Source organism: Ambystoma mexicanum, chromosome 6q (assembly GCF_040938575.1).
Source record: "Ambystoma mexicanum isolate Mex_15411 chromosome 6q, UKY_AmexF1_1, whole genome shotgun sequence".
NCBI lineage: Eukaryota > Metazoa > Chordata > Amphibia > Caudata > Ambystomatidae > Ambystoma > Ambystoma mexicanum.
Genome location: NC_090937.1, coordinates 572,890,041 through 572,911,479, shown reverse-complemented (window position 1 = coordinate 572,911,479; position 21,439 = coordinate 572,890,041). Strand labels below are relative to the sequence as shown.

The window sequence follows — 21,439 nt, the reverse complement described above, 5'->3', positions numbered from 1 at the left end:
GATCCAGCAGCTAAATTATGCCATAATAGGTTGAAAATAGAATAGCATAGAAATGGACATTCTAAAATCCACGACAGTTAGTGATGCAGGATTAAGTGCCGACAACTGGAGTGTTTTTCCTAAAGATGAACCCTTGAAAAGGTCTGTTTCAATCAAAATCATCACTCGAAGAACTGGGGAAACATGTAGACGTTGAAACACCTGGAGCGCATGCAACTAAAACTGAACACAACTCCTTAACAAAAATTATTGGTTTGATTTTATAATTTAGTCAAAATAAACAAAGAACCTTCCATTTGCCCCACACCTGGTTAACAAAATGTCAGACTATATACCTATAAACTACGTGTATAATTAACATTAACACATTACATAAGTAGCATATATTTCTTTATGTCGCATGTACTTTTCAGAAGGTCCTTCTCTGGCTCCGAGACCGAATCCTTCTCACTCTGTGTTGCACATTTTTCTTCCTATAATTGCCAGACATCTTTCTTCAGTTAAATGTGGTTTGGGTAGAGTGTTAATACTGACTATTACTGCACATTCCTGGTAATCTGCCTGCATGTGCATAAACTGTGGGGCTTCTTTATGTAGAATGTCGAATCCCAGGGTATTCTCACTGATCCCATAGGGGGGGGGGGTCCCCTCCCATAAGGCCATGGAGGTGAGGTTGCCACCCGATAGTCACCCTGGGGGTTGTACTCAGCAGGAAGATCTCATGGGGAGGGAAACCCTCTATGGGACCAGTGACGACTATCATGGGAGAACGTGGTATGTACACCCTGCACGTATGTCCCCTTTATCCTCCTACCCTACTCAATCCTCTGTAGTCCCCCCACACTCCGATATATTTGTGTAGATTAGAAGACCCCATCCACATAGGACATAATGAGATTATAATTGTCCTTTTATAAACGCACTTAATACCAGCAAGAGGTTTCGAAGCAGGGGATCGGGATTCAAACCTGTGTTGCGCTGCATTGTCTTGCTTCCAAGACAAACGCGTTGCCCCGGAGCTATCCTTCCTCACCAAGGAAGACTTGGAACTACCCAGATGGAGTACATGGAAATACTGGGACGAAGAACTGCCGAGGAGGAAAAAGCCTACCACGGAACCAAGATACGGGGACCAGTCAATACAAACACTATGTGAAGGTAGAAAGGGAAGAAGGACTACACAAGTTGTCTAACCCCGCCCTGGAGGAGCCGCAACAGCGAGTAAGGCGAGAAGCCAGGACACCGAGACGGGAGGAGGCTGATGTAGATAGAGCAGGGCCAGAAGCAAGAGAATCATTGCTGAACACCAAACACCAAGTCCCTGGCTTCTCTGCACTTTGGTCAGTGTGGAAAACCAAGACCACACCAAACCTCAAAGGGCTTCCACTGCAGAGCCACCGCAGCACTGAACCTGAACTGGAGAGAAGGAAAGGCCCCAAGGGAATCCGACAACCTGCAGAGGACGAGAAACCATGTACGCAGGTTACAAGGGCCAGGGGAAGTCCTGTGAAAGTCCCAAGAGGAAGAAGAGAACCATTGCCAAGGGTATGGAACCCATACAAAATTGGGGAAGCCCCGCAAGAGCCATACACAGGGGTCAGGAACCCATACCGAGACTTATCCTTGGCCTCAAGCCCATGGACCGCTCTCCAGCCCTAAAATCGCTCTACTGGCTCCCGGTAACCACAAGGATCAAATGCAAGACCCTTTGCATCATCCACAAGGCTGTCTGGGGCCTGGGACCTCTTTACATCCAGTTTTCCCTCTCTAAATACCTCCCGGCCAGAATTCCTTCGGTCCTCTGACTCCAACTCTGAGGTCAAACGTTTCTCCAAGCAGAGATTGAAAGGTAGATCCTTTTCTTGGCTGGCTCCTCCCTCTAGAATGGCCTTCCTCCCCAGCCCTCAGACTTGAGCCAGATCTTCTTAAATTCCGGAAACTTCTCAAGACTTTCCTTTTCTCCTCTTCCTTCCCTCTCCCCATACCGTGCCAACTCTCCCTCTGCCGCTGTGACTGGGGCCTGAGTCTTACAGGGGCTAGACCACCCCCTACCAGTCACCCCAGCATCCTTTGCCAGCACCTGCCCTCGGGCTCCCTTTCAAGGACTAGCCCAACCTGGTCCTCCCTGTCCACTGCATTCATTCTCCCTTTCCCCTCCTCTTCCCCTGACACTTGCCAATTTGGCCCGCCCAGCACTTGCCTGCCCCCCTTTTCCTGGTGTCACCCCACTCCTGCACTTTTCCCTCTACCCCCTCCGACTTGCACTTAACACCTTGTCAAGCACTTGCACGGTAGGATTGTCACAAGGCAAGTATAACCATTTTCTGTTATTCTACTTTGTAATTGCCATTCCCCTCCACCCCCATCTTGTCTTGTGGCACCTGGAAACACTTGTGTATAGGCACCATACAAATGTCCAATAAATAAAAATAAATAATCATCAACTCTGGAAAGTCCCGAGAAATGCGCAACCAAGAGTCTGGGACCCTTATCAAGTCGGGGGAAGTCCAGAGAAAGACGCAAACTGGGGTCTGTGACATATACATTAGTCAGATGGGTCGGGGACCCATTGTTAAAAGAGAAAGACCATTTAGAACAACTGATCTCCATCAACAAGTCTTGCAGGATAGTGAACCAGACTTGTTGCTATGTTGGTGAACCTGAGAAAGGCCAGGGAAAGGCAGACATTCCCCTTGATATTAAAGGACTGTGATTTTGTGAATCGGACATCCTGAGAAAGGAAAGGGAAAGGTAGACATTACCCCATCGATCCTTTTTGTGATAAGCCCCAGAACGTTAGGGGGATGGAGGCACCCCCTAACAGTGCGAACTGAATAAAATTGCTGAGACTTTCTTTTCAACATATTTGACGGAGAACTTCCTGAGAACTTTTGATTTAACACAAGGAGAACTCTTTTTGTTTCCTCATCAGGTAGCAAACATTAAGCTATCACCCAGAAGTAGGGAGTAACCCTTCTAGACCAAGAAGATACCCAGTTTCCCTTGGTTTAATTTGAGCGTAAGGGACGGAAATAGTTTTGGACACAGAACGGTGGACTTTTTACTTTATTGGACATCCAGAAAGAATGCAGTATTTCTTTTGAGGCAAGGCAACCGCTCAAGGAAATAGGGCAAGATAGGTTTTCTTTTCTTTACTTTTATTCCCCAATAAAAGTCTTTGCCAACAACTATGGCACCACTGGGTCAGCCTCGTATTTCTGCACCCTTACAGTATCCAAAACATGGCTAATAGTTCCCATGCTTGCGCAACTTTGTATTAATATCCAGAAATGTTTACTTATTGCATTTTATCAATCCTGAAACACCATATTCTAAGTTCTGGTCTACAAAATATTTGTACACAGCTTTCCAAAATTCTTGTAATACTGTGAAGTGCGTAAAACAAATGCAGAAATGCATTTCACACTCCCAGCATGTTGGATATTTGTTGACAGAGAACCGGTTTGTCCCAACAGGAATCTAGCTAATAAAAATCACCCTTCAAACATCACTCATTGCTGATCCGTCACTCCTACTCTACATCAGATTTTTGTCTTGCTGTGTCAGATAGTCATTCAAGCATCATGTATTGCTGTATAAAAACATATTACAGGTTTAGTCTCATCGTAATGCCATCATCCTTGCACCATATTACACTTTTTTTTTTCGTGGAACATAACTTACATTTAGAATGATTAATAGCCGTGAACCGCAATTGTTACCATCTTGTGAGAATGTAATTTCCGGTGCGATCAACCAAATGTCACGTGCCATGGAGGCAATAAATCATAACACTCACCAGGTTGTGACATCAGCTGCTGCAAAGCAACAACCCTGGTCGTGACGTTGTGCATGATGGAGCTAAACATACTGTCTACACACTTACGTAATCAAATGCCTCAACTCAAATGCTAAAGACACTCATGCAATGCATAACCATATTTATTTCATTCACTGGCTTTGCCCAAAAACAATTTTTCATAATGATCGTATGCCTAATGAATTAAAGGAGTCAAGGCATTAATATATCTATATGGTTTGAATTCAAATTGCAATATATATCGATGGCAGTTAAACTGTCACCACAATAACTAAAACATCACATCTTTGATTCTACTTTTCTTTAGATCACAACTCAACACAGCTCCAAGGACCCATGTCCAATTATATGTTTTTTTTGTTATATTACTAATCGTTTCCACTTCACTTTAATATTTGTCCACCATGTTAATTCCCATAAAAAGTGAGGCGTACTTTACAGTTGTTATCCCAAATGTCTCAATCTAAGAGCATTATAAAACTATTTACTTTCATGTCTTTGGAGATGCATCATTTAATTCCTATACTTGACGCACTCCTAGCCGAATCTTCTTTCTACAGACCTTGCATAGTCACGTTTTAATTGATGCTACCGTGCGAAGCACCAATACACATTTTTTAAACACAATAAATGCTGTGCAGTAGTTGGAACAATAGAATTCATATACATGAAACATTACTAGTTGTATTGACAATTAACAAGAAACAAAGATGATTCCTGAAGGTTTATTATTCAACCATTATCTCCTCACCACCTTTCATATCTGCTATCAAAAATTACTCAAAAATAACATTAAAAGCCTATGCTATGTGAACGGACTTTGCAGATAAGACACAAGTTATTTTATACATTTCATTGAAAAAAAAGAAGAAAAGAAAAAAAGAAAAGAGGCCCATACAACTATTGGATTTAAATCTGTTGGTTAATTTAGCTCAAATGGCAAAATTGGGATAGCATTTCACTGGAGCAATGTTCTTAGGCATTGAGAGTCTGCCCATGGAAGAAAACCTGTTCTTACACCATGCATTTCCATCGCCAAGACTGTCAAAGTGAGATCTCTCACAAAGTCTCATTCCAATTATTCGAAGACAGGGCCAACGCATAACGTAATTTGCCTACAACACCAGCAATTCTAGCCTCTTTCCTACCAACATATCATTGTGAGCAAGCACAGTAAGCCATGCACTGTCAATGTAAAAATGCAACCTTTTTGGCCTGCATTTGAGAGACACGTTGTGGAAAACCTCCATATCCCCAGTGTAGCAACATTCTGCAAGACCATTCAGATCTCTGTTGGATCCTTTGTTGCATACCAGCTTTACAAGGGCTGTATGAGGAGGCAAACCGGGCAACAGACACTTTTTCCTCTGCTTCTCTTCCTCACTCAGAGGAGGATGCGCACAGGCATGATAGTGTCGGTTTGGCCCCACAAATCTTTGTTAGCAGCATGGTCAATAAATGATTACCACTTTTTCATCATTATGTCCACTGAACTTTCTCAGTTCATAGAACTCCACCAGAGAGGGTTACATATGGACTGCAACCTTTTCAGTAGTTTTTCACAGCCATTTTTTCCCCTGCAGCCCTGATTTTCTTGGCAAAAGACTTGACAATTCCAAATGTCAAATTGATGTCCGATTTGTTTTAACCTCTCTCGCATGACTTTGGCAAGGCCTGCCTGTCTGTGGCTATTACTTTCATTTGCAACCCTCTAGATTGAAGAAGTTCAATGGATTTCACAAAACTATGCTTCTCCATGGCAACAGAGGATATATATTCAGTCACCTGGACCACCATTTCTTTAGTGGCAAAGTCCTGGAGGTGATAAGCGCAACACTTGTGGAAAATACAAGATTGTCGCACTGTCCATCACCTGCCCACCAAAGCCTTTTGCCAGTGAGAGAATTGCCCAGTGCTACCAACTCTCGATTGAAAACATCATGTATTGCAGGGAATAAGAAATTGCGCTGGTATTTATGGTAGGTGGTCTTTGAAAGGAACGCCATTCCAAAATATTCACAAAAGTTATGATTTTTGTAAATGTGAAGCCACTAAATAACAGTGTGCACAAGAACTAGTACATTTACTGCTGGAACATTCCCAAGCAGTGGTTGAGCGGACCAAGAACGGCTGCAGTGTTCATCCTCGCAGCTTCCTTGAATGGTCATGTTTGTTCCAACTACTTGTCTTTTAAAAATGTATCAAAGTTTTGCCACAAATGTTACTCCGGGTCAATGTGTCACATTTCAGAATCTTAAAATTGTGAAGTAGATTTTGGTTCCCACAAAAACCACCAGTCAGACAATTCAGTTGCTTCAAAGGTGGCGGTCATTTCCTCCACACTTGAAATACTGTAGTCAGGGTCTTTATCAGTTGATTCTGGTGTGGATCCGGATTTTTCCAACAGGGATACATTGGGTGGTTGTAATTGAACTGGTGTAACTGAAAAACGACCTCAGAATTCAATGATGTTGATTGCGTGACTTGATCCACACGGAATGTTGTTGCTACTTCTGTAGATAGCGTCAGGTGAGCAGAAAATGGTGTAGAGTAGCAATGATCCATCATTACTTTCCCCAGCTCTGCAGTGGTGTTCAAATCAAATTCCGGCCACTGCACTTGAGCATCCATCATGACAACATTGGGTCTAGGTTCAGAAATCTGCAACAACAGTTCTTCCCAAGTCACCATCACTTGACTTTCAGCACCCCTTGTTTGTAGTTTGCTCTGAGGTTTCCTGGTCTTTTTTCCTAAGCTTCTATTTCAATGGGAGGAGGGGAACAACCAAGAAGAAGAAAGAGAAGGTTTGAGCATGGCGGGTCAGCACCAACTGTAAACGTCCGAAAGATGGCAATGCAAAGTCTTGATTCTGAGCACAACTTAGAAGCCATTACACAAAGGAGACTGTGAATTACAGTGAGGTGCAGATTATCAATCCTATATACTGTGGTGGGTCAGAAGAAGGTCACAGACTCTGGTTTTTCATCTAATTATATACTGAAAACTCCTGACTTTCCCTGAGCTATAAAGCATTCCCTATGTAAGAAAACGAACAAGGGTGCCCGACAGCCTTAAGTACAGAACCAAAATACAGTCCACTGGCCCAAATGTAACCTACTCTGGCCATAGCACTATTGAGAAGAATTACAATTTAGGCGAATGACTCCCTTCTCCTATTATGTAGGGTGTCCGGTCATTTGGTCGACTGCAAACTGGTCGACTGCAATTTGGTCGACACCATTTGGTCGAAATTTTTTTTTTTTAATTTATATATGTGTTTTGTGGGTTTTCGTGTGGGAAAAAAAAACAAAAAAAAAAAGGGGGTGGGGGGGACCCCCCAAAAAAACCAAAAAAAGGGGTAAAAATAAAAAAAATAAAAAATTCGACCATTTGGTTTTCGACCAAATGGTGTCGACCAGTTGTCCAGTCGACCAAATGTTTTCGACCAAATGACTGGCAACCATTATGTAGATCTTCCACCAATTCCAGTTAAATAATGTGTTTTTCAAAAACAGTCTTAGGTGTTCTTTTCACCAAATCAAATACTTTGCTTATGGGGTTCGGCAAGGTCTCAACCTGCTCTTTTATTTGATTGGTCCTTCTTTTAATTTCCTCTTTACTGAGTGTCCAACTTTTACTAGAGCTAACTTGAGAATCGATTCCCAGTCTCTTGTTATTCGTCCTATTCCAGTTCCACCGGGAGTATGAAGATTCCAAGAATAATTCGTACTTTCTTCAGATACTTTCAATATTTTCTCTTACTGGGACGAGTACGAGTGTTCCAGTAATGATCCTCAATATCTTTATTTTCACTGGGACAAGTATGAGCAATCCAGTAACGATTCTTACTTTTTTAAGACAACCTCAGTATTTCCTCTTCACTGGGAAGAGTAAAAGTATTCCAATAATGAGTATAGGTCTCCATCCCAGGTCTCCCACTTCGCCTGTTACCTGGAGCTTTCAGGGAGAACATTACCGGGACTTGCAAGCATTGGGGACCTTCTCTAGTCAGGTTGGCTTTTCTCGTCTCACACGCCGCTATGAACGCTTCCTCCATTCATACTGCTGTGGCGTCCTTCTTGGTTTCACCGTAGGGGGTATCAGCGTTATGACCTGACCTCCTGGTCCACCGCCTTCCGCCTTTTGTAAGTGGTCAAGCCACTAATGGGTTCAGTCCCTGGACGCCTTGGGTCCTCTTCGGTTTCCAGTGTCTCCTGGGTTGCTTCACGGTAAGCATTAGGCTCCACAGCCATACACACACCGCTGAAGGTTTGGCCGCTGCGCATCCGGTCTCTCTTGTGCGTAGCTCGAACAGCTTATTCGAGCTTCTCACTCTGGTGTCTCGTCCTATTTTTATGCTACAATAGAACAATGACAATAACGTACAGTTAGACAAGCAAGGTACATTGCACAATGTCGATGTATAGATGAAACACAATCTTAAATGTCTGTCATTCTGTGTGACATTTTTCATCATCTTTAGAAAAAAAAATTCACAATGCAAATGATCAATTAATAAATATTTAAAAGTATTGTGAACAGAATGGTTTGAAAAGGATAACATATATAAAAAACATGTCACACCTCTGCTCCTTGAGTGGTCCTGAAACAATGTTTGCCATCAGTTTCTCATTGTGCTGTAAAAAGGAATAAAGATTTTCCATAATAACTTACTAGAAAGTCTTAATTCTATTAAAGACACGGAGGCGAGCATTATGCTTCTCTTTCTTTTATTCAACAATAAAGAAAAGGCTCAGCAGCAAGATATTTGTGCACCCAAATGTGCCATGAGTAATGTGCAAAAAACAGGTGCACTAAATATATAATAAGCATAGTAATATAACAGTAACATCATAACATAAAACTAAGAGTCTCTGAAGGAACTGCATTTCCCAGGGAGCTTTGCTCCAGTTCATTTAGAGGCCACCAACATGTGAGCTAGTCCACCAATAGTAGTCCAGATCCTCTCCATAAGCAGTCCTAAACATGATGTCACTTCTTCTTTCGAGGCTGCGAACTTGGCTGTCCATGGTAGAAGATAACTGTAGCCAACTTGTAGAAGAAACTGTGTCGGGCCGTGATCAAGCAGACTTGTCTGCAGACGCTGTCAAAGAAAAAAGGAAAATTAGTTTCCTGTATATGACAACTCTAGATCTCTTATCAGGGTGGGAGAGAAATTCATGGAGTTATTCTGATAGAATACATATAAATTCCAAAACATTAATATTTACATTAACTTTTTAATCAACATAAAGTAACATGCTGTTATTTTCTCGCCGGGTGGGATAATGCTCGCCTCCGTGTCTGTAATAGAATTAAGACTTCCCAGTAAGTTATTATGGAAAATCTTTATTCTATGACAAGACCGGAGGCTCCCATTATGCTTGTTTAAAGCTTACTTACCACAATGGATACCGGCTGATCTACCAGTTTCAGGTAGAATTGTTTGAATACTGATTCGCTTGCCCAGTCTGCCATCCTCATGATGTCTTCTAGGCGAACTCCTGCCTGAAAGGCTTTGGGGCCATGGCTCCTCTAACGGAGTGGGCTCCGAAGTGCTGGGCGTCGATCCCTGCTTGAGCTAGAGTCCAGCGCACCCAACGTGCGGAGGTCGGCGCTAATACTGCTTTGTCTGGTTTACGCAGAGCTATCAGTAGCTGCCCGTTAGGGGAGGTCCTGAGTGAAGCTGTCTTTTCTTCGTAGACTTTCAAGCATTTAACCAAGCAAAGCTTAGGTTGGTCTCTGAAGGCGAGATAAGAAATCACCCTGGAATTGCACTTCTGTTTTCTATGAATATGAAATACAATGCCATCCGGAGAAAAGGCCCTGCCTGCTAAATCTAGAGCTCTGATATCAGAAACTCTCCTGCAGGATACCAAGCAGAGTAGAGTAGTGAGTTTGCCGGATAGGGCTGTACGTGATAGTTCTTCGTTACGAGGCCATGACAAAAAAAAAGGTTCAGTACTTTATTAACGTCCCAAAGCTTGTCAGAGAGCTGGAGGTGGGACAGTAAGCCTCACACCCTTGAGCAACCTGCAGACGAGGTGGTGTTCTCCTGCTGGTACTCCTTGTATAAGGTCATGACCTGCGGAAACTGCTGAACGGTAGGCGTTCACGGTCCTGTAGGCAAACCCTCTTTCCGCTAGGGATGCTAGAAAATTCAAAATCTATTCTACGGGTGCTGAAATTGAATGTAATCCTTTCTCCCGGCACCAGGAGCTCCAGATGCTCCAAGAGTTGGAATATCTCTTAAGGGTAGTAGGAGCCCAGCTCTCTTCGATGAGATTGATCGCTTTGTGAACACGCCTGGTACTCATCATCTTGACCTGAAATCCCCCAGGCCGCTAGGGTCAGAGATCGCTGAGGCGAAAAGGATGACGGTGACCTGATGGATCTAGTAGGTGATCCGGAAACTGGGGTAGTAGGATTGGAGAATCGGAAGAAAGTTCCAGAAGAACTGGATACCAGGTCTGAGATGTCCAGACCAGCGCTAGAAGGATCAGATCTGCATGCTCCTGACGGGCCTTTGCCAGGGTCCTCGCTATCATAGTGAAAGGAGGGAAAGCGTACAGTATTCCCTGGGGCCATGACTGCAGGAATGCGTCTGTTGGCCGGGTCCGGCCTCCAGCTGTAGAACGTTGGTAATTGGGAGTTGAGTCTGGAGGCGAAAAGGTCAATGGACATTGGACCCCAGATATCCTGGAGACAGAGGAAAACCTCTCAGTTGATCCTCCAGTCGCTGTAATCTGTCGAGTGACGGGAGTACCAGTCTGCTACTACATTTGAGAGACCAGGAAGGTATTCCGTTGTAACTGAAATCCGATGATCCAGACAGAAATACCAGAAATCCTTGGCTAATTCTGCTAGGGGTCTCGACTTGGTGCCGCCCAGATGGTTGATGCATCTTACCGCTGAGATGTTGTCCATCTTTAGTAAGCTACAGCAACTCGCTCTGTCTCTGGCAAAAGAGCGCACTGCAAAGGAACCTGCAAGACAGTCGATCTAGACAGTCGATATGCAGATCTAGCTCCTGAGGGGACCAAGTCCCTCCCGTGGCTACGGAACCGCATCTCGCTCCCCAACCGGATCGACTGGCATCCGACTCGATGATAATATCTGGAGCGGAGCCGAAGATGGCTCTGCCATTCCAGGCTTCCATGTGAGTGAGCCACCAGTTGAGCTCTGTCCTCGCTTGAGGAGACAGTGTCATGAGTGGAGAGTAAGAAAGGCTTTGCCTTAAATGTTGGCCCTTTAGTCTTTGCAGTTCTCGATAGTTAAGAGGGCCGGGTGATATTGCTTGACTGGAAGATGAAAGTAGCCCTATCACTCTTGCTAGTTCTCAAAGAGAGAACATGTTCTTCTGTAAGAGCCTGCGTATCTCTCTTTTGGTAGAGTGAATCTTGGCTGATTGTGTCCACTATGAATCCCAGAAATTCCATATTTTTGGTTGGAAGTAGAACTGACTTTTCCCAGTTTATGAGAAAACCGTTGCTGTGTAGCAAGTGTATTGTCAGTTTAATTTGTTTCTGAACTAGCTCTTGCGAGTGGGCCATGAAAATAATGTCGTCTAGGTAAATTATGAGACGGACACCTTGTTCTCTTAATTGAGCTACTACAGGTCTTAAGAGTTTGGTGAAAACCCAAGGTGCCGAAAAGAGTCCGAAGGGTAGAGTTGTGAACTCCCAATCCCGATTTCTCCAAGAAAATCTGAGGAAACATGTGTGCTTGATAAATCGGCACTGCGAGGTAAGCGTCTTTTAAGTCTAGGCGCATAAGCCAGTCGTTCGGCCTCAGAAGATCTCTGAGCATGTGTATACCTTCCATTTTGAAAAGGCGGTAAATGATGAATTCGTTGAGAGCTCTGAGGTTTATGACTGGCCGTACCTTTTGCTTCCTGCGTACCAGAAATATGGGACTGAAGAAGCCTCCCTGACTTGAGCAGGGGCGAATCGCTTGCTTTTGATGAAGACTATTTCGCTGTCTAAGGCGGTTTGATCTGACTGAGACATTACTATGGGAGTGGGGCGACATGTCTGAAGGGGCTGCGCGAAAAACTCTAGGCGCAGACCCTGAGCTGTGTCCCTTAGCCAGGCGTCTCCCGATAAGGTATCCCCAGCATTTGCAAACATCATTAACCTCCCTCCTATAGGTGTTTGTGGCGCTGGCGCTGCTATTAGTACACTGACCTGTAGATTGTTGTTGGACTGGGTATCTAGCCGCTCTGCTCCAGGGACGCCCTCTTCCACAACCTCTCGAGGGGAAGAATGTGTCAGAGCGTTCTTGCCAGGAATTATGCTGGCCTCTGGATTGTTGAGGTCTCTTGTCGAAGAAGTAGTGGCCCGAAGAGCGACCACTTCCTCGTTCGGCCCTGGAGAAAACCTTGGTTGCAAATACTCTTTATTGAAGCCTGTGCTTTGTCCAATGCTGTGAATGTCCCGACGATTTTTGTCATCTCCTTCATAAAAGGATCTCCGAAAAGCAGACCTTGCGCAGTTGGGCCAGATTCTGTGTCCGCCAGTTCGGTTAATTTGGCGTCTATTTTGTATAGGATGCCTTTCCGTCGCTCTATTGAAATAGCGCAACTGGCGTTTCCCAAGAGGCAAATAGCCCTCTGGATCCAACCGGACAGTATTACTGGGTCGATGGGGTCCGAGGAGCTGATGGCTGCATTCGCAAGATCTGAGATTTTTGCTAGTGGACCTGCTACGTCCAGCACTTTGTCCTGGCAGGACTTCCAGGCGCGATCAATACCCTTCCTATGGTCTTTGACGTTTTTACCTAGAGAGGTAATCATTTTAGAATCAAGCTCTGGAGTCAGAGCTACTTTGTCCGCAATGTCTGGTCATGGACATTCAGCACGAAGTCTGGCCCTGACTTCTTTGGCAAGTGGCCTGCGCAGCCTAAGGTGGATGTAATTTGATGTCTTGGAAGATGGTTCCCAGTCGGTAGACCTGGGGTGTATTAAGTCTTCCGGGGTAAACATCCCTTCTGCAGGAGGCTTGTTCCCGGTTGTGTCTTTAGGGATGGGGTCTGCCACAATCCCTGACCCTGAGGGTTTTGAATCCTCTAGATGAAATTCCTCTTCTGAAGAAGAGTGGGAAAGATCAGCGTCGTAGACGCCCCTATTATGATCTTCTTCTGTGCCCTGTCCATATCCCTCCGGGCTTGAGGGTCTATCTCGCCCGATTTCTTCCTGGGGATAAGAGGGTTGATGGGAAGGGGTTACCTTCCTATTCATGAAGGCTTGTTTCAGCCTTGAGAAGGCGTCCGTTACGGCAGCTGTGGCATTAGTTGGCTGGCTCGGGTGGGTAGTAGAGCTCTTGCGAGCCGGTGTACATCCCCCTTCAGCAAGGTGCTTCCTTTTCTGTGTTTTCTGCCTCCCAGGAGGGGAGGTCCCTCTTAAATCCTCCTCCATCGGGTCTGGGCGATTTTGTATGGGAATGAGCATTTCCATTACAGCTTTCTTAATACTGGTCTCCACCGAGGATCCCCGAAACCTTCTGTAAGCTATTAGCCATTGCCACTTCATCTATATAGCAGTGATCTCCCTCAGCCTCAGACCAAGCCTGATCTGATTGAAGTGAGTACTGCCATGAAAAAATAAATAAGTGCACCTTATTCACTTTTCTTTTTTTTTTTTCTTTTCTGGGCTTCTGAACGCCTTCTCTCACTGCCCAGTAATCTTATGTACAGTTCAGCTTGTTATTGTTCTTAGAATGCTGAACAGGAGATTTCTTTCTTCTCTTTTTTTTTAATGCAAATTTGGAGTTTAAATATATACATCTTCACTAGCGTGGGTTTTCTTGTTAATCCGCGATGAAAATCGCAATGAAGATGAACTCGTTACTGCCTGAAGAGAGAGAGAGAGAGAGATTCCGGCGCTCGAGCTCGCAAGAACCGTCATACTATTAACGCTCATGCGCACTCGAGCGCCGGAATGTTGAGGAAAGGACCAGGGAGAGCAGGAGCTCGCCTGGTGGTCTGCAGGAGGCGCAGCGTGTTCTGGCTAGGCTGCGCCGGCCCCCCAGTGCTCAAGGAGAGCAACGAAGATACGGGAAGCCGGCGCGAGTCCGCCAAGGGATTCGCTCGATGAGCGGATGAAAAAACAGCTGATCAGTTGTGACCGCGCGAAGCGGAGCTTCCCATTATGCAGCGTCCGAGGCCAGTAGAAGGCAATTGGTGTCGGAGTGCACGACAATAAATAACAATACAAAATCAATAGATATTGAAGGTAAATTCGTATAAGCAGAGCGCACTCTTAACAACAATGAAATAAATATGATATTATGAAAAAAAAGTAACGTTGTATTTGTATTTTATTTATTTGTAATCTTTAAATTATGAAATCCTGTATTAACAGTGCTAAACATGAAGTACTTATCTCTTGCTGTGAGCAGCAAAGAAAGAGGAAGTGACATCATGTATAGGACTGTTTATGGAGGGGATCTGGACTACTATTGGTGGACTAGGTCACATGTTGATGGCCTCTAAATGAACTGGAGCAAAGCTCCCCGGGAAAAATGCAGTTCCTTCAGAGACTTAGTTTTATGTTATGATGTTACTGTTATTTTACTATGCTTATTATATATTCAGTGCACCTGTTTTTTGCACATTACTCATGGCACATTTGGGTGCACAAATATCTTGCTGCTGAGCCCTTTCTTTATTGTTGAATAAAAGAGAAGCATAATGGGAGCCTCCAGTCTTGACATAGAATGAACTGCACTTTAATATACAGCTAGAGTAATGACACAATTACAGGGGGTGACTCTATACTTCACATTGGCATACACAGACAACTATTAAAGGACCACCTAAAAAACACAATCAAACCAGGTATACCTGTTCTCCTTGTGTTGCGTTGTATGATGCTGATAGAAGACTTGCCAAAGTCAGACTCCTTTGGAACAAGAAAATATCAGCGATGTGAAAAAGGTACACTATTGACACAGGGCAAAGGCATGTTGACATGCATTGTAACAGAAAGATAGAAAGCAATAACATTCACATGACACGGTTGCTTTCAACAAGCACAAAGAAAACCCTACCATCATAACTTTTGTCATTAGGTATATTCATACGTTCCATAAAGAAGACGGCCCTTCACGGTATCCTGCTTCAGTAAAAGAAATGAAGAGATAAGTGAATAAAAGTAAAAATCATGTAAATTGCTTGATGCTATACATTCAAATCGAGGCACTGAGAGAAAAGAAATGCATAGTATTGAAAGGGTTGGTTAAACTGCTCCATTTTGATACCCATCAGCATTAAATCAATTATAAAAAAATAATATCAAATACCTGTTCCCCTTCAGTAGTTTCATATGGTGCTGTCATAAAAGCAAACAGGACCGTTTCCTTCTGTAGGCCAAAAATACACATACTGATGATGCCAATCAATATTTATACATATTTATCCATCTATCTACATCAAGAGACTCCAAACAGGTATAATCTTGAAATGCATGAAGCCAGTAGACCATTAAAACAAAACCCACAGAAAGAGAAAGTCATACCTGCACACCCTGGGCTGTGCCCGATTAAATGGATAACAGAGCTGATGTAAGGTTATCATTCTTATGAAATGTGCTCAAGATGGACAACACAAGATTACACATTTATTACAACAGCAAATCAGAATGGCAAATAACTTTTAAATGGGCAACAAGCTATCATAACAAAAAACATTCATGCCTGTCACTCACAGACAACAAACAATTGCACTAATTAACATTAAGTCATGATACAAACGTCTAGATAGGTTACAGAGACAAGAAACTCATATGACATAACACGTCTTGCTGTGCAAGATGAGGAACAGAGTTAGACATTTGAGAAAGAATATTGACTATCAAACTAGATTCTTACAAAAAAAATCAAAGTAGTCCCTAAAGAAAAATATTGGTGACATTGAATCTCCCCCTAATATAGGTATGAATATCCATACAGAAATACACAAAACAACGCACTATGTAGTATCTGTGTTTCCTGAGTGGTTTGGAATTATACTGTGATAAAGACGTACCGGTCGTCTTCTTTATAATGGATAGTGTAAATGATTATATATTGTGACCAATCTGTGGATGTCGTACCTTCTTCGATGGGGCCAGGGCGGTGTGTCCACAGTACAGTAGTTCCCCTGGGGATGGTACGCAGGGGGGGGAGGAGCACATGGGAGAGAAAGCCCCTCACAGGATTAGGGATGACCGTCCCCAGAAAACGGGGTATCCCTGAAAATCACCTGACCCTAGAGCCTCTTCCTTAACCCGAATATTAACCCCGTCCCTAATAGGGTCATGGGTTATTGTCCGCTACCATTCCCCAAAGTACTGAGACAAGGACGAATAGGATTTACCTAAGTGAAGATTCCTTTCCCAGTACTGTGACGAAGAAGAACTCCATTGACTCACAAGGGGGCCATAAGAACACTTCTGTGACGAGGTAAAAGTGCGGCGGGATTACATATGGGAACCTGATTGAGCAGTCTACTGGTTACTGACTTCCTATTGGTCCAATAGAAGAATAGATGAGGGCAGCCAGGCAGTATGTTCACGCCCTCCCTGGAGGAAAGCAGATGTGCCACCCGTGGAGAAGGAGGCAGAGGATGCCGAAAAACTAACAACGCAACCACTGAACTTTCCCCAGCCAACTAAGGGGCACTCCATGGAACTGCCAGGCATTCAGTGGCTCTGGGGAATCAGGGAGGCAAGGCGGGCTGAAAGAAATCATACCCCAAGTCGGGGTAAACAAGCTCCTACCCCAGGCCGGGATGCAAGGAACTATACCCTAAAGTGGGGAGCATGAGTTCATACCTCAGGGTGGGGTCCAAGAGATCTTTCACCAGGGTGGGGTGCAAGAAACTATACCCCAACGTGGGTTCCAAGAGATCATACTCCATGGCAGGGCAAGAAGAATCATAGCACGAGGTGGGCGAGAGAGGGAAGTCCCCAAGAAGGGTTATGATCAACCCAATCCCAAGCTGGGGCAAAGAGACTCAACCTCAGAGTGGGATGAAAACAACTATAGCATGGCACAGTGAGAGAAGTAGAACCCCAAGGTGGGGAACAAGAAACCAAATCCTAAAATGGGGATAAAAGAAACCAGAGCCCACGGAAGGACGGAAGACAAATTACCCAAGTTGGGGGTGTGAGAAACCAAACTCTTATGCAGTGGGACGTCCTGGAGCTATCTCACGGGCAACAATGTGCAGAGCTCCCTGGTTAAGAGTACCAGGAACTGCCCCATGGCACACACAAAAAAAGGAGTCATTTTTGTTTTTCTTGTGAACTGTATAAAAGACATTTGAACTTACACTTGGAGCACCGTATGAACTGCATTATCAAATACTGGGAGAGGATACCATTTCTCCAGTGGGCAGTGGGGTCAGAAACCAGCCATCATTCACCTACCAGGCCGGAGGGCTGAAGATCTATATACATTTCACTAAACCTTGGTTAAGGTGCAGTTAAGTTACGCAGTTTTAACACAACAAAACCCTTGAAATTAAACGGATGTGGGAAGTCATGAGTAGCTTAACTTGCCAGATATAATCTCAAGTGTTCCCGCAATACGCACTCCTCTATGCAAGTGTTTCACCCTAATGAAGTCCACCAATGGCGGGGAGTGCTGTGGAGAAGCTGTCTAAAATGGCGGCTCTCTTCTAAACTTTGTGCGGCAGATTAGGAAACTATCAAGCCCACCCGGGCACCCAGGAAACTCACGGAAGTCTGTTCGTGCCCTGCGCGTTGTGACGGATACTCCACTGCGGTCACCACTGACAAGCCAACACCACTGGTATCACTGCCCACAGCGATTACAAGTAATATAGGGCTTGGTAATGCCCTGTGGCTGGGTCGGTCGCAGCTAAGCTTGAAAATTTGACAAAGGGGGCCGGGAGTAAGACGGGAGGAAGCATGGACCGCTTCACAAGGGCGGCACCTAAAACCTCGGAAGTGGCGGCCACAACGTCCACCGCAGCCCTGGCCACTGACACCCAGGCAGCACCTGAACCACTGCGTATGCAGCAAATACTTGACACTATGACAAAAAGGGTTTAGCGTAGTTAACGGCAAGCTTGATGACATCACCACGACAGTCACCTCCATACGGACCAGACTTGAGAAGGAAACACAGAATTACAGAGGCCGAGTGCAGGGTCAGCATAGCGGAGGATGACATCACAACCCCTACACACCACGGTGGCAACCCTGACAAAATATATGAAAATGGTAAAGGCTAAGTGCAATGACTTGGAATCAAGGTCTCGCAGGAACAACTTGCGCATTGTAGGACTGCCGCAAGAGGCTCTCCGTGGCAATATGGAAATAGCAGTGGAAGGGCACTACTATGCGACACAGGACTCTCCCCTCATTTCATTATTGAGCGTGCCCACCGAGCACTAACGGTCAAACCTAAACCTGGCATCATCGCCCGTGTCATGAACTAAAGGAACAGAGATCATATCCTGCGGCGGGCCAGAGAACTTGGAGCCCTTTGCTATGAATCTCAGGTCATTCACATTTATCCAGGCTTTAAAGTAGCTGTCCAGAAGGAATGCCACACATTCACCAGCGTAAAAAAACTTTTGCGGGAAAGAAACGTTTCCTATGCCATGCTGTTCCCGGAGCATCTCAAGTTTCAACACAATAATAAGACATATTTCTTCACGGTGCTGACTGAAGCGGTATCCTTTATAGAGACGCATACATCTCTGTCTGGCCCTCGCCCTGGGGGCTCGACTCCCACTTGATTATGTCATCAGCCTTGTAACCTGCTATTGTGCGATATGGGTCCATAGAAATGCTCATAGTGATGGGCTAAGCTTTACAAGTCAGGCGATGTGAATGAGGTTTTGCCCGCCCGCTCTGTGCGTATACCCGCATCCCCCTTGCGAGTGCAATGTGCTGTTCAGGGTTGGTTAATGTAGGGGAGGGGTCTAGCACTGCCATAGTTCGGGGTGCAGGGAGGGTGGGGGGGATTTGGAGAGGGGGCGGGGGGAGGTATTGTTGGGTAAAATAAATAAATCGCACATGGTGAAACGTGGGAAGAAGCATGGTCTGTATATAGATAGATATGAGGACATACTTATTTGTTAAGCAATGGGGATGACCCAGAAAGCCACATTTCTAAATAGGAATGTCAGGGGGTTAGGTAATCCGATCAAGGCTCATAAAATTGTAGCGTATGCAAACAGGAAGGGTGCGCAGGTGCTGTTCTTGTAGGAGAGGCATGCTTTAGACAGACAAGCCCTTGGCTTGGCACAAGCTGGGGACCACAGCACTATTACACTACTTATTCCACTAGTGCTAGGGGTGCACTTATGATACATCGCATGCTACTAGATACCAAGGTAGACACTGAGGGCAGATATATCCTGGTCCATGGGTTCCTACATAGGAAGGAAGTTCTCTTGATGAATGTATATGGTCCTAACATCGATGACCCGGCCTTCTATAACACACTGTTTGAGCTCTGTGCCTCATACCCTTTGGCAGAAATCATGCTGGGTGGCGACTTGAACACTATATTGGATATTGCACTGGACCGGTCCGGTGCTTCAAGGCGAGCACCATCCTGGGCGGCTCAGGCAATATTGGGTGGTATGCAAACACAGGGTCTACTAGATGTTTGGAGGACACTGCAAGGCGAAAACAGAGTATTCTTTTTACTCTTCTGTACACAATATGTACTCCCACATAGATATGTAGCTGGTATCCACTCGCTTAGTTAATATGGTTACACAATGTTCAATTCTACCCCACACCCTTTCAGACCACTCCCCAATCCAATCGACACTTGACTTCCCGGCAGAGGGGGCGACCCCTACGCTATGGCGGTTTAAGCCGGCTGCAGTAATGGACAGCTTTTTCAATGCATTTGCACGATCAGGTAACAACCTTCTTTGACAATAATGCAGGGTCTGTCTTGACGGTAGCGACATTGTGGCAGGCTTTTAATGCGTTAGTTCGGGGCGTAGCCATGTCGACAGAATTCAGAGTCCTTGTGTAATTTAATATTATATGATATTTTATTAGTATTGCGCTCGTACACAAGTGTTTCAGATTGCGACTAGGCAAGGGAGGGGAAACAGGGGAGAACACAAAACAACAAACTTAGTAGGCCCAGTGAGATTGAGATCGCCCAAGTGCATGGGAATGGGAAAAGGGGAAAAAGTGCATGGAAGGGGGAGAGTGGAAAGTGCAGAGCAGAGGAGAGCAGATAAATAAATAATAATAAAAATAAATAGAAAATGGAGGCAATAAACAGTGTTAGTGCAGCCAGCAAATTGGCAAGGGCTGTGTTTATGGCAGCAGAATGGGTAAGTTTGATAAGTGCAGAAAGAAGAAAAGGGGGGGCTGTATGGGTACGGATACGGTATACCAGTGCAAGGGGTGGCCAGGAGGCAGTGCAGGAGGGCGGCAGGGTGAGCAGGTACCAGGGCCCAGGGGAAAGAGGGTGGCCAGGTGCACAGTGCCAAGAGAGAGCCAGTCAGCAGGGGAGAGGAGGAGAGAAGGCAGAAGCAAAGAGGAAGGTCTCGAGGTGTTTCCGGAACCGGAGATGGTTCTCCTCAAGTTTTAGAGTGGCAGGGAGGCTGTTCCAGAGGGAGGCCCCAGCCGAAGATGGAGAGCTACCCCCAGCTAATTTCTTTGAAAAACGATTGACCCGGAGGGAGTTAGAGGTAGAGGAGCGAAGAGCTCGAGAGAGGAGGTATTTGCGGAGGGATAGCTGAAGGTATTTTGGACCCAGGCACCAGGAAGCCTTGTGGACAATGCAGAGGGGGTACCAGGCAGGGGTGCCCATTATCCCCGCTATTTGCAGTAGTATTAGAACCTCTGGCAGACAAGATACAGGCTGAACATAGTTGTGCCGGCATAACGATTGGGGGGACCGGAAGTTATAGCATTGTATGCCGACGATATATTATTGTATATAAAAAGATCCCAATGTTAACTTGTCTAGAGTACTTGACACAGTGGTGGGCTTTGGAGTGCACTCATGTCTGCATTTGAACAGCAGTAAATCTGAAATGTTCCCCTTGTCAACTGGGACGATGCAACCTACTCACACTCTGGGGTTAAAATGGATTGCTCAATATATATGCTACCTGGGCATAGTGATCGCATGGACACCTGGCCTCACCCGAGAACTGATCTATGGGTCCTACGTGGGGGATCTAAGGGCTAGGCTACAAAAGTAGGGAAAGATACTGAGGTCGTTAGCACGGAGGTTGTCCCCAATTAAAAGTGATACTGCCCAAACTACTTTATATGTTCAACAAAGTTCTGCTCTGGCCTGGCAGCGTGTTGTTTCATGACATTATTGCTGAATGTACCTTTCATATGGATGGGAGGCGCAGCACACTTGAAATGGCCACATCTGACCACACCCTATGAGGAAGGGGTTCAATGCGCCTGACTTCGAATTATGATATATGGTGGCGCAGGTACATTATGCAACCTATTGGACTGTGCCCGATCTCAACCGCCCGCACTCCCACTTGGAGAAGGTACACCTACGCCCCCCTTCCTTAACTTATTTACTGGTGGGTGGTACATACCAGGCAAATCATCGGCTGGAACCTGTGGGGGCAACTGTGAGACACCAGAAGGTGTCTCACGCA

The 21,439-nt window shown here is 45.1% G+C and overlaps 1 protein-coding gene and 1 long non-coding RNA gene across 4 annotated transcripts in view; both read right to left on the bottom strand.

The window, feature by feature from the left end:
* SCLT1 (sodium channel and clathrin linker 1) overlaps positions 1–21,439 on the bottom strand; it is a 1,687,870-nt gene that overhangs the window by 1,535,303 nt on the left and 131,128 nt on the right. The gene's annotated exons all lie outside the window — the stretch shown is intronic.
* On the bottom strand, positions 8,534–14,855 carry LOC138516148 (uncharacterized). Its single transcript, XR_011282238.1, has 2 exons — positions 14,663–14,855; positions 8,534–8,924 (listed from the first exon to the last, which is right to left on the bottom strand). It is a non-coding gene; the product is annotated as an uncharacterized lncRNA (long non-coding RNA).